Source organism: Suricata suricatta, chromosome 9 (assembly GCF_006229205.1).
Source record: "Suricata suricatta isolate VVHF042 chromosome 9, meerkat_22Aug2017_6uvM2_HiC, whole genome shotgun sequence".
NCBI classification, from domain to species: domain Eukaryota; kingdom Metazoa; phylum Chordata; class Mammalia; order Carnivora; family Herpestidae; genus Suricata; species Suricata suricatta.
Genome location: NC_043708.1, coordinates 106,894,876 through 106,909,270, shown reverse-complemented (window position 1 = coordinate 106,909,270; position 14,395 = coordinate 106,894,876).

Below are 14,395 nucleotides of genomic sequence, written 5' to 3'. Positions count from 1 at the left end.
GTCCTGCTGGGTTGTGGTTTGAAGCTGGGCTTGGGCAATGGCAGTTGCTGCCTCTGGGGTTCACGAAAAGCCCCATTATCCGGCTCTCAGATCCTCCAACCGTGTTCCTCCATCATCCGGGGGGAGGCGCCTGGGGACTCTGATGTGGGTCCCCATACACTGACACAGCGCATTTCCTTGGTGCAGGGGAAGGGCCTTCCTACTCGCAACAGCCTAACAGAGTGAGGTCACATGAGAGTAGAGAGGGACCATAGGGCAGCGTTAGCAAATCCGCAGACCCAGGAAGTCACGTGACGTGACACCCAGCCATTCTTCCCACCCTTCTCTCCTGGGACCATACCCTAGCCCGTACTCTGAGGCGCCCCTACCTTCTCCCATCTGTTTTGCTGTCCTTCCTTCACCCTGCAGCAGCCCCCTCCCCAACATGGCTCCCAGGGCCTGCGGCCATAAGGAGCCAAGGCGGTGGCAGAGATCTGTAGTCGCCAACATCAGGTGAGACTTGCAGAAAGCGGTGGCGTCCTCAAGTGATTTCCAACGTTTCACATGCCGACAGAGTCCCACACTGACCTAAACTTGACCCTCGCAGCAAGGCTCGCTGACCTCGAGGGCTGAAGCCAATCCCAATCCACGGACACCCAAGGGCTCTGGGACCCGGTCAGATTCTCTGAGCAGGACCTCAGAGAGATTCCGGATTCAATAAATAAATAAATAAATAACGTAAGGAAAGGTTGGCAGACACAGGCTTTCACGTCAAGGGGGTCATGTGGTTAAAAGTGACAAAAGGCCCTCTTGGCCACGAATGGCTTGTGGTAGGTTAGCCTGAGCAGCCTGGCGAAGAAGGAAGAAGTTGGGTGGTCTGTCTTGGGTCTCTCCCATCTTCCTTCTCAGCCTGCCATCATCCCTCCCACCTGTGCCCCCCTGCCTTTACCTCTCCTGCCCTGAATCCTGCCCTAGGCAAGCCCCCCAACTCCTCTGGGGGCTGGTCTTCTGAGGAGAGACTTACTTCAGCTTTTCCGAAAAGTTACACAGCCCCTCCCCCCCCACCGGCCCCCTCCACCTCCTCCCAGCCCGCCCCCACCCATGCATCTTCCAGAAGGGTCGCCCTGAGGACAAGCCATTTACTCACTCAAGGGGGAGCAGGGAACTCACATCCCAGGTATCAGTGAGATTTATGAGTCACGGATATCATAGGACCTTGTTTTCCTTTGACTTAATTCACCACTTCCTTTCCTCGTATTAATTTCTCCCAACAGCCCACTCATCTTCCCTCTTGGAGCCCTGCCCACCATCAGTCTTGCTGATACGGCACTATCTCTAACGGGCCAAGGCACTCAGCGCCCTGATGTATGCTTAAACTGGCTTGCCCAGCACTCACCAGGTACTCTCGGTGGCTAATCAAATATCAAAACAACCTCCCACAGCGATTTGGAGGAGCTTGGTGACAGCAAGATCTTGGCCACAGAACCATCAGAACAGGCAGTGAGGCCGGTTTCTGTCCTGTCACATTCCCGGTGGCCGCAGGCGGTGGCTTTTCCTGAGAAGCAAGTGCTCTGTGGTTGGTGGGGTTTGGATTTTTTTTCTCTTCTTCTTCTTCTTTTCTTCTGAAGGCAGAGCGATGTCCCATGCTGAGCCTCAGCTGGATGGTGGCTAATTTTTTTTCTATGACAAAATGAATCAGCAGCAAGAGCGGTGGTTAGAAGGAAGAGAATGCATCTCGAAACCCATCTCAGTTCTGCTAAGAGGGTATTGGACAAGTCACAGCCACTCTAAACTTCTGTTTCATCTTCTGGGATATGAGAGAATTGGGGTCGATGCTCCCTGAGGACCTCAAACAGGAAGGTAATTCCACTTTAGACCATACCTTACAGTTTGAACAACACTCCACGCTTATTCCTTTGCTGGATGTCCACAATAACCCCATGAGTGAGGTGGGAGATGGATTATTATCCGCATTTATAGCAGTGAAATGGTTTGCCCGTGGTTACTCATCCTACATGTGGCAGAGCAGAGCCTCCGTCGCGGGCTGGTCTCCTGGTCCAGGCTTGTCCCACGTGCTGGCACACAGGAGCGGGACAGACCTGCTGCTCCAAACCACCCGTCCTTCTTCCTCACCACACGGGAGCTTCTGTTTAATCCAGCATTCATCTACCCCATTTTGTGCTGAAAAAAAACCTGAGATCCACCGAGGGAAGTGAAAAGGCCTCCCCGAGATCATACCAGGAAGTGCTCTGGTCTCCTAAAACCTCAGCCAGTGCTGCCCTGCCCTCCATTCTCCTCTCGGTCCCATAGGAGGAAGGACACCTGCACCAACTAGGGCGTGCGGAGGAAGGGTCTGTCACAAAGGTGACACTGGCGGGCTCTGAGCATGTTTGGGGCCCCTCCACTGTCTTGTCACTGTCCACACTGTCTGTATGGGGCCTTGAGAAATTGTCACCGGGGTCTTCTTGGGGGCTGATGTGTCCAGAAAGCTTCTTGAAGGATCCTCAGGGCCCGGTCACCCCTCGGTGTCTCACTGAGCCCCCAGGACAACAGCAACACAGGCCCCCCCCCCCCAACGGGGAAGCCTCCAAGTTCACTGGTTTCTGCAGAGGCCTGACCCCACCCCACTGCACATCTCCCACACCTGGGGGGGCGGGGGGATTGGCTCCTTCTCCACCCCAATGCCCACCCTGCTGTCCCCACGAGCACAGCGCACGTGTGGGGTGACCTGCCACCAGCCTGCAGTGCCCTCTCCCTCCAGCCCGCCCGGCAAATGTGACTCCTTTCTCCTTTCTCAGGTCCTAGCCCAGCTGGCCCCTCTTCCAAGCACAGCCCTCTGAGGTGATCACTTCCTGTCCCGGATCCTATGACATGTGAATAAAGCTTCCGGGAACCCGTGTCCTCTCACATGGCCGTCACCGACTGCAGGGCTGGCCTGACTTTTAACTGACAGCTCTGGGAGGCCGTGTCTTGTCAGGACCTCAGTGCTGGGACCGTGGTGGGGACTCGGCAGCCCCAAAGAGAGGAGGGGGGACAAAGGAAGAGCTGGCTTCACCTATGGGTCTTGCTGGCACACAGACCAGCTCCACCATTTACCAGCCCCCCAAGAGCATCTCCTCCGGGCCTCCGTCTTCTCATCAATGTTATAAGGACGATGTCTGGTGCAGACCTCAGCAGGACTGTAAGCGATAATCCAGGAAAAGAGCTCAGCACCTCCTGTGGTCACCAGGAAGCCTGATTATCATGGCTGGGGAATTCCCCATCAGGTTCTCCCTTGAGTGCAAGAAAGCCCCAGGGTCTCCACGTTTGCAGGAAGCGCCCTGGGGTTGGGGGTGGAGGTTGGTGGCCGCCTTCCCTGTTCAACCTCTCCTCCAGCCCCTGTCGGAAAACCCCTCTATCAGGTCACCCCAGACACAGCCAAGCTGTTTTCCTTTCCCTTGTTGACATAGGGAAGACCTGGCCACTTCGCCTGTTGCCGCGCCTCTCACCCTTCCAAGTGCAAACACCGCGCTGTGTATTTTGGGCCCCTCTGAAGGGCCATTTCTGGTGAAATACCAGGTTTTGAAATACTTCACTGCCTGTTTGCACTTGGAAGCCCGTGCATGCTCAGGCCTCTCAAGGTCTCTGTTCAGGAGGCTGGGGGGTCTCTGTGGTCACACGATGGCCCCTCTTGGGAACGCACAACCAGCCCCTGTTCTGAGCTGGTGGCTGGAGCCGCCCAGGATGGAACAGGGGCCCCCGCACCCTTGAGGCCCGCATCCTGTGTGGGGAAGCTCCCAGACATAACCGGAGGTGAGCCAAGGGTACAGAGATGATGGCACCAAGGTTTGGAGTCTAAACGACCCCCCTGTGGCAGTATGTGTGCGAAATTCCTGGGGCCATCGCTTCAACCGCCCCCTCTTCCCCATACCCAGCACCCACCTCTCCACCTTCCCATCCTGCCCAAGAGCCAGTTTGGGAGGAATGGGTGTTTACTTGAGCTATGTGACTGTTAGAAGGAGCCAACCCGCACACCAGACTGGGACAGAGGTAGTGGGGCGGGAGAAGAAGGCAGGGTTGGCTGGATGGAGGTCCCTGTGGGTTTCATCCGGTCCTTGGGGAACACGAACCACTATGTTGTGGGTTTTCATTTGGACCAGCTGTCTTAGGTACCTTATTTCCTTACAGCTTCTCGAGATACGGGATGCCAGTCCCATTTCAGATGGAGAAACTGATCCTGGAGCCCTCCTTGGACAGGGCTCAGTGACCTCCCCTATAGGCAGAAGTGCTGCCAAGTGTTTGCTGGAAGGAGGCAGGGGCAAGGCTCACAGGGAAGAGGAAGCCCCCACCAGAGCCTCAAGGTGAGATGTTTGGGACAAGTTCAGAGGCTGGCGAGAAGCCCTGCATGGCAGGGAGGAAGGAGGCTGGCAGCCGAGGACAGACAGAAGCAGAAGCTGACTCAAGAAGGGCTTCCAACCCTCCTTCCACGCCGTGGGGGGTGCCCGGCCAGGGGCCCAAAATAGCGACTGCGCACCTTGGCAGGGCTCTGTGCCCTGTAAAGGCAGAGAAGTGAATAGATTTATTTATACAGCCGTCTCATGGGTCCCCCACAAGGAAGGCGGAATTCCAAAGCTTATGGCCTAGTGCTCACAAGCACTTTCTCCAGAAAAGGTCCTCTCTTCCGCCTCCCTTCCTGAGAGCCCAGTTTACTCAGAGGTTGCACATAATCTCAGGGAGCCGGTTAGAAAGTTCAGAACTGTGAGGCCGGCCCTGAAGCAACAAGGAGAGGGTGTTGCTATAAAGAAAAGAAGGAATTGCAGTGCCTGGATGGCTCAGTCATTAGGCATCTGCCTTCTGCTCACGTCAGGATCTCACAGTCCATGGGTTCGAACCCCATGTCGGGCTCTGTGCTGTCCACATAGAGCCTGCCTGCTTCAGATCCTCTGTCCCCCTCTCTCTATGTCCCTCCCCTGCTCTCATGCATTCTCTCTGTCTCGCTCTCATAAATAAATAAAAGAAGAAAGGAAGGAACAACCAAAGCAATGATGGAAATGCTTCAGATACAGAGCTGGTCCTGGGCCTTCTCACAAAGGAGGGTGTGGGGTTAGAAAAACCCGGCCGCCTTGACTCCCGTTCAGCTAAGTGCGAGTGGAAAGCTCCTCCTGCTCCCCATCTGGAAATCAGGCCTGCGGCCGTGGGCAGAAATTGAAGGACATAGCTGGGTCACCAGTTGGGCGTTGGCCTCGGGGAAGGTGCCCTTGTGTCCTCACTGCGGTGCTGGGTGTCCTCGCAGGAAGCGCAGCACGTCCTAGAAGATGCCTTCCCAAGCCTGTCTACACACGGGAACCACCTGGAAGACTTCATAAACACTTGTGCTTGCTCCGTCTCCGAGAGATGCTGAGCAGAAGGGTCCGGAGTGGGGCCCCGAGCATCAGGATGTGTTTAAGCCGGTGATTCGGACGTGCAGCCAGGGCTGAGAACCCCTCCGGAAGCTGGCACAGAGTCTTAACCGTCAGGGTTGGCAAGAGGGGCTAAATCTGTGTCCGGGGACCCAGGGTCTGATAGCAGAGGAACGTATTTTAGAAAGCTTTCTGTCAAAGTGGTTAATTTCTTTGAAGCTTTGGTTCTTAAGGGAATAAAGTTCAATTATCTGGAAAACTCACTTATGTGGAACTCCTCACTCCCAAATGACATCGGGTAAATGAGGTGTTAAGATTCTATAGATTCTCAGATTAGAGCCTTTGTGATTCTTCACCCAGAAAAAAAAATTATCCAGAGGCTTGGCTTGGAAGCATGTCTTCACTGTCCTAGCTCCTTAGGCAGCTGGGCTCTGTTGAAATCAACCCTGGGTCTCGGAAGGGCTCCCTGGCTCCCTGGCTCGGTGGGAAGAGTTTTGCACTCTCCCTGCCCCCCGCCTCCCTCCCTCTCCCCCCCAACTCCCTGCCAGCCTGAGCACCATGCCCAGGCCCCTGTTGTCTCCTCTCCTCAGGGCCACTGAGCCTATTTCTGCCTGAAACAGCAAGTACTCTCTTCTCCCCCATTCAATAACTGTACCCTGATGCACGGGGAGATCACTCTACCACACATCCTGCAGAGCCCACAGCTCCCCAGGAGGCTTTCCAGGGGTTTCTTTGATAAAGAATACAAATAAAGGATTTGTTCCATTTGTTTTATGAGCTCATTTTTAACCAGAGGGCTGAGAAGAAGAAAACAAAAGGTGCTTTGATTATGAAAATCTCATTTTGCTCCCCACGTGAGCAAAACCCAGAGAGGGAACATTTGCCAATGAGTTGCTGGGACCCAAATAAGGAAGAAAAAAAAAAAAGAAGAAGAAGCATGGAGAGCAGGGTTCACATCCCAGGATCCTTTGCAGCTGTCATCATTAGATATTTACTTCTTTGCTTGCTTCATGCCTGTCCCGCACTGGAAAAGAAGCTTCAAGAGAGAAGGGACTCAGTCTTTTTTTGGTTATCGCCATGTCCGCAGGGCCCACAATGGTGCCCTGTCAACAGGAAGTGAGCGGTAAACATCTGTGAAAGAAGACAGTCTTTGAACCTGTGCTGGGTTTTTAAGTTTGGAAACAAAGTCCTAAGGTGCATTAGTTACCGGCCGTATGAGTTTGCTGTTGCTGCTGTAACAAAATACTACCAAGAAGCGACTGGTTCTAACCAACAGAAGCGTAGTGTCTCACAGCTGCAGAGGCGCTGAGTCCAAGGTCAATCTGTTGGTGGATCTGGCTCCTCCTGAGGGCCGAGACGGAGAATCTGTTTCATGCCTCTCCCAGCCACTGGTGATTTGCTGGCAATTTCTGGGGTCCCTTGCTTTGCAGAAGCATCACCCAACCTTTGGCTTCAACTTAACATGGCACTCTCCCTGGGTCCCCGTTGGCCTCCAGATCCCCCTTCTAATAAAGACACTAGTCCCACAGGGTTAGAATGTACCCCAACGACTTCATTTTAACTGAATTACTCTCTACAGACCCTGCCTCCAAATAAGGTCACGTTCTGAGGTGCTGAGAGCTTCAACATATGAACTTTGGGGGGGGCGGGGGGGGGACTCTGGTCAACCCTTAACACCTGTTAGTGGATTAATGATTAAATAAACCATTAATAATGCATGATTAAATACTAAAGTGTTAATTAAATCATTTTATATCCCACTAGGTAGTAGGTAGGCATCTCCTATCGGCTAGGCACTTGGTTAAATAGTGGGAGGCAACAATGAGAATTTAGAGAATGACAGAAATAAAAACTGAAATCAGCCGAGGAAGGGGAAGAACCAAAAGGTCACCGCTCACGACATGGCACGAGGTCCGCCACAGAGAGTAACTCATCCTGTGGTTGGAGACGGAGGAGTTTTTAAGGAAGAGGTCATGTGTGAGCTGGGTCCTGGCTGGAAAAATGACGTCCCAAGGAGGAGAAGGGAGGAAGGCTCCTGGCCAGCGAGAACAGAGGCAGGCGGGTGCCCGGCATTCGAACGGCGGCATCGAGCAGTCTCGTGAGGCTGGGATGTAACCCACATGAAGACATGCGTAAGCGGGGGGAGGCTTATCTGTATTTGGGGTTGGCCATGGGGACCCAAGGCATGTGGTTGAGAGAGGGGGGTGATTTAAGAAGCTCACACCTCAGCTGAGCAGGAGTTGGAGTGCAGGAAGCAAGCCTCAGAGAGCCCAGGCTGGACCAGGCGGGGTTGAGGGGTGTGAATGCAAGAACCGCTGACCCCGTACCTCCCCAGATGCGAGCCTGGACAGGCGGACGGCAAGGGAGGGGCGGGCGCAGGGCATATTGGGGGTGCCATGTGCCACGAGAAGCGGGGGACATAAACAGAGAAGACAGGAGACACCCAGGTGGGCTGCATGGTGGATCGGGTGAGCTGAGCTGGGGCACTGCGGGTGGGATCAGTGCCAGGGACCCAGATGGGAGGAGACGTCACAGGAGAGCTCCCTTGGGGGAGAATGGCGAGCATGTGGAGGGAAGGGGGTTGGAGACAGGGCCCAGGGGCCTCAGTGAAGGGGAGTCTCAGTGTTGGCTACACTTGGGTCTCGTCTGGAAAGCTTAGCAGTCGCACAAATGTGCCAGAGGGACCTGATTTGACTGGGCTGGAGTGGGACCGGCATCAGAATTTTTTGAAAAGTATGGTCCTCAAACGTGGCTAAAGGTTGGAACCACCTGGGGGGAGAAGGAGGGCTCCAGCCCAGGTCTACAGGTTCAGAGACCTGATTTAATGGGTCTGGGGACAGCCCAGGGTGTCCAGAGTCTCAACACGCTCTAAGGGAGTCTAAGGAATAGGCAGGGCTGAGAGGTGTGGCTCTGGAGGGCAGTGGAGGAGGAGGGGACCTGGGTGGCCCCAGATCGGTGGAGGAGGGAAGGGCAGCCGATGAGGAGTGCGGGAGCACCTTGCAGCCCAGAGGCCCAGGAAGGGGTGAGGCAGGAGATCATAAGGGGTCAACGCTCAGAGGTCATTACTTGGCTGTGTGCTGGGCAGGCTCCCACTGACTTCTGGGAGCAGCCTGCATGCACTTGGGCCCAACTCTGTGTTTGGTGGCTTCAAGTTGGCATCTTGGAATCAGCCATGGTGACAAGATGCATACCATGGGAATGGACCAATGCTACCAGTCTGACTGCCAGTTGGTCCTTCCGCCCACCCCACTTCTGCCTCCAGAGAGCCCGCTGTTAGATGTGCACCAGCACGTGCTCAGGCTTGGGTGCTATCTAAGGTCAAGTTTTAATGCATATATCTTCCATTCCAGGGCGGGCTCCAGCGAGAAGGCTCCCTCCAGGTGGCCTTCCTACCTCCATCCCCTGCTCCCTATGGCTGCCCAGAGCAGACACCATCTATTAGCTCCTGCTCTGTGCAGACCCCAGAAGGACCACACAGAGACAAATAAAAGCAGGGGTTGGCTCTCAAGGACCATCTCACTAGATAGAGGCCAAGCGCGAAGAGCTAAATGGCCATGGAAGGTGTGGGTGACAGGTTAAGTCAGAAATATGAATCTGTCACAGTCCAGATTGTCGAATGGGTGTGCCAATGCCACATGCGGCAAATGTGGGGAGCCCTAAAGAACAGGTGGGCTTTGGCAGGTAGGTTGGAAGGGCCAACTGCTCAGCTGGCCAAGGTCAGCTCATGAGGGGAGGACTCCACGTTATTTTAATACCCTGAAACCATTTCCAAGCGGATTTACATTTCTTATCTGCTGGGCCTTTCTCCTGAGCCCCTGCTAGACTGTCTGGGACAGAGCCTGTGACAAATCCATGCCCAGACCTACCCAAACCCCCCCCCACTCCATCTCCCACCCACATTAGCAACCCTCTCTCCTTGCAAACCCCAGGCTGGGACGTGGTGGCTGAGTTCATGCCATCAGCTGCAGCTGGCTTCCGCACAGGGCCACCAGAAGTGACTTACACAGGACAAATGAAAATCAGCACCGTTTTGGGGGGGAGGAGGGGGCAGCAGTAATAAACAGAATGGCTTCAGGAGCAGGTGATTCAGTTACAGCCCCAAAGCCAGTCACTGGAGGGAAGGTAGAGGCCTGGAGATGGACATCATTGGATGTCTTGAGCTTCTGGCCCCAAGAGATGACTCTGGAAGCTGCTGGAGCCACTACGTGGACATGGAATCTGTCTTTCATGTGGCAACGGAAGACAGAACTTGGTCAAAGGCAGGGGCTTCACGAGGCAGACACAGCTCAAGTCTAGAAGGCCCTCTGGCCTCGGGAGCTGTCCAGCCCATGCATTCACCTCCTCTGATGTTAAGCCCTGGCCACACTGAGACCCAGGTGCCGATGAAGCTTGTGTTGAGACGGAAGTGACCAAAGGCAGCAAGACCCTTTCAGCGACTGTCGCCAGGGAGGATGTCAACCTGCTCTGCTTCCTTAAGCCAAAGACTAACCAGGTGTAACAAGAGGTGATACTGCCATGGGAATGAATGTTTGGGAACTTGACCTGAGCATCAAGCCTACCCTGGGGGCTGGACCTTTGCCACCTCATTCGATTTTCCTTCTCAGAAGGTCACTAACCATTCCAGCTCTGGTGGCAGTGTCGGGCCTGGTGTGGCATGGAAGGTGAAGCCTTTAAAATATGCACTTCTGGGCTCTCCGCCTCCATGGAGCAGCATTTTGCATTATTAAACAGAACAGCATACCTGAGCGGATCTCGCAGCCAGATGAAGTGGAGGGTAAACTCGGCCCCATCACACAAGGATCCCTCGGGTTGCAGAAATATCGAGGGCCTCTGTAGGTAGCATCTTCTCCTGTGTTTGTTTTCAGATCATTAAATACTTAACAGAGGGAGAGACTAAAAGCTGAGGAGTTCCAAGCCAATGCTGATGAAGTATCAATCAGAAATTAAGACAGAACGGGTCTGAAATTGTAATGATCTCTTTTAGGAACAAGTCCGTGTCCACTTGATTTTTTTTGTTTCAGTTTGCCTGGCGGGAAGCTATGCGGTTAAACATAGGACACCCTTGCCTCTCCGATGGGTATCCTTTTACTCCAGTTACAGGCGAGGAGCCCAGGGCTCTTGAGAGTGTGCAGGCATCCCCCAAAGTCACACAGCTAAGGAGTGTGCACATGTGGGGGAGGCAAGATTCCAACCTAGGAAACTGGCCCCCCCACCCCACCCCCGCCAGCCGCTGCTGCGCCTCACAGGCAGGGACAGGAATGTCGGGAGAGCTGACCTGCACGCAGCCACACTTGACCTCACGTTCAAACCCCATTCCCCTCCGTAGCTGGCAGGCACCCCACTCTAGGGCAAAACCAATGCCACTCACGTGTACGGAGCACCCACTGAGGTCTCAGTTTACACTCTTCTGGTACATATGTCACTTAACCGCCACAACCACCAAGTTGACAAGATACCACTATGACTCCTGTTCTTGACGAGACAACTGGGCCCCGGACAGGGTGAGTGAGGGATCTGCCCAAGATGCCTGAATGGCACAGGCTAGGCCTGATTCACAAACCCAGGCGGTGCGATTCCAGAATCCCCACGCTTGGCCTCGGCCGCTCTGGGGAAGACAGCCAGCCTCTCCTGGCAGCAGACTGGGTCCGACTTCCCTCAGGGGTCTCACAGAGCCCTCTGAAGATACGGAGGTGACATTTGGCACCAGCCCTCTGGAACTTGCTTCTAGAGGAACCATTGCTCCCTGCGAGTGCAGGAGTCAAAGGGCAAACTGACTCCATTCCCTTTCAAAGGAAATTAGGCAAAGGATAGAGGCCCAGTCTGGGGGTGGGCCCTGCGGCCGAGTGACTTTGGCACTTAATTGCTTATTATTTAATCGCTGTATTGGGGAGCACGAAGGAATCTACTGCAAAGTTATTAGCAAATTCCAGTTTTCAGGAAATAATTACTGAATTCTCCCTCCCTGGGTTGAATAATTCCTTCCAAGATGCTCAGCGACATTAAGCATTTTCACCAGGGCCGCTAGCAGCTCTGTAATATGCAAATAAAGTAACTCTGTAATTACCAATAAAATGCTTACTGAAGTGACAAATTTTTACTCAGCAGTGAGTTGGGGGAAAAATGGCATCATTTGTTTTTTAAGGATCCTTTAACCTTGTTAGTTGGTATTCATTTCCGTGCTGTTTTATGGTCATTTAAAAAGACAATGGAGCCAATAGGCCTCCCTGGATGGGGAGATGGCCTCCTGGGAGGCCCCGCTTCCAACCAGCCTCACTCTGCCTGTGGACGCATGGACAGATGGCCCCCTCCACAGACTTGCCTTGGGCCTCACTCTGCATGCTGCAAGTTTGGCTTTCAGTGAGACTCCCGACAGAACTTTCCACATGGGACAACAGCAAGTGACCTCTCAGCCAAGAGCAGCCGCCAGAATGATCTTCCTGAGGCCCAACTATGACCGCGTCGCTCCCGCATTTCCAAGCCCTTTCTTGCACTCCAGAGATAACGGCATAAAGTCCAACAGTTTGCCTGAGCCCCAGGGCCTTGCAGCATGGGCCAGGCAGGCAAGGCTGCAACTAGCTCTCTCCAGGCCCATCCCCGCCTTCCCATAAAGTCCTGATTTCTTCATCCATCAAATGGTGTAATGGTCAGCATAGACTAGGTTATGCGACCCCAAGCAAGTCCCAAATCTCAGTGGCTTAAAACAATCAAAATTTATTTATGCTACATATCCATCCTGGGTCAACCTAAGAATCTGCTCCTTGTGCTCACTCAAGCAGCCTGATAAAACTGTCACCTTCTTGATCACCCTTGGCCTGTCACCATATCGGGGGAGAGGAGGGATGAAACACTCTCCAACCTGGAATGATGTGTTACTTCCTCTCCCAAGTGACTGGCCAGAGCAGTTCACATGGCCCCACCCAGCCACAAAAGGAAGTGAAATTCTACTTTGCACCCAGAAGGAATAACAGAAATCCATGACAATGACACTAATGACTACCACCAATGCAGATTAAAACAGCGACAGGGTTGATGTGAGAGCTAAGTGTGGTCATGCCTGCAGAGAGCTTACCACGGCACCTGTGCGTGGTACGCACTACATTAGGTGCTAAGAGGTGCTCAGTGCACACTTATCCGTTAAACATCCCAGCACAACCTCCAGAGAGTCACTTAGAACCCATCTCTTGTTCTGTCTCCCTCTCTCCCTAAGACCCTTCCACATTGTGGTGATCACAGAATGCCTGCAGAGAACAAGTAGCCATTGAGCCCAGTTTGGGGGATGCCACAACGTCAGGGACTAACACTGAGAGAAGGAGGGCCACTCGCAAAGGCGCTGAGTCTGGAAAGACAGACAGATGCGGAGAATAACAAGATGAGCTCCCCTGGAGTGGAGTTTTTCCGGGAGAGCCCTGCACTCAGTAGGGGTGTCGCCTCAGAGAATAAGGAACTTCATCCTGAAGTCTTGGTGAACAGAAACAATTCACAAGTCAGGAAAATTCCCTGGACATGCCCTGCTTCTAATTCTTGGCTTAGAAGTTGTCACTGGAGGGGCGCCAGGGTGGTTAAGCATTCCGCTTAAGTCCTGATCTCATGGTTCATGGGTTTGAGCCCTGTGTATGGCTCTGTGCTGACGGCTCAGAGCCTGGAGCCTGCTTCAGACTCTGTATCTCCCTCTCTCTCTGACCCTCCCCTGCTCGTGCTGTCTCTCTCTATCTCTCAAAAATAAATAAAAAACATTAAAAATTTTTTTAACAAATAAAAAATAAGCATTTTAAAATTAAAAAAAAAAAAAAGAAAGAAACTGTCACTAGCTAATGAGGTTGGGGCTAGATGATCAGAAACCTTGATCTGAAACCCAGATCCCAACTGGGAACCCAGGTCCCCTGGCCTCAAGCCCAGCAGCCTCTCCAGGGCCCCATGTGGTGGCTGACCTGGTTTCTTCTCCTGCTTGTTGCCAAAGGCTCCGTTTCTGGGTGACCATGTCTGCCCCCTCCCCCGCAGAGAAATCTTTCTCTGATATTTGCATTGGGAACTGCTCAAAGTCCCACTGAGCCTTGGAGATGTGCCATCCACGTCCTAGCACACTGGCCCAATTGTGTGCAGCAAATGCCTCCCTTTTGAACTCTGGACTTTCTGGAGGAAACACTTTCAATAGGAATAACTCAGAATGCTCCTGGACTTGCCATCTGGGTGTCTGGAATGAAGCTTCCAGGATCTGTAGCCCTTTGAAGGAAATAAGTTCAATGGGCGATTGTGCTCCCATTGGATATGCTTAAGGAGTGGTCTTGTACTCGGCCGGGGCCTTTGTTTTTTCATTCAACAAACACTTACAGATCTTTAATTGTGCATTTGGCACTTGGCTGGATGCAGGGCCAGGAAGGTGGGAAGAGTGGACACTTCAAAAAAAGGACTTTGGCCACCTATAATAAGGAGCCTAGTTGAGACAGGCATGAGGGACTATGGGGCACAGCAAAGGAATGGGCGATTGCTCCCAGGCAGGTCAAGGAGGCTTGGAAGGGGGAACCAGGGCTAAAAACCACGGAAGGAAATGGACCTGCTGGAACATAAGCAGAGTCCTACACTTACTCCACAGTATTTCTGGGCAAGTCTAGGACTCATGCAGTAAAACATGACCCCACTGAACAGATATTTTTTTTAATGTTTATTTATTTTTGAGAGACAGACACAGAGCGTGAGTCAGGGAGGGGCAGAGAGAGAGGGAGACACAGAATCTGAAGCAGGCTCCAGGCTCTAAGCTGTCAGCACAGAGCCCAATGCGGGGCTGGAACTCACAAACTGAGATCATGACCTGAGCCGAAGTTGGCCCCTTAACTGACTGAACCACCCTGGCGCCCCTGAACAGACACTTTAATGTGGACCTGCTGTTTGCCAGGCACAGAGGGACCGAAGAGGGACGAGGCGTAGTCCCTTCTGGCCACGTTGCTTATTGCCTAGTGGCAGAGATTTAGGCTTGGCACAGATGTCTCTACCACATGAGCCCTCTACCCACAGGAGGGTTCACACTGCCTTAGAAAGCCCAA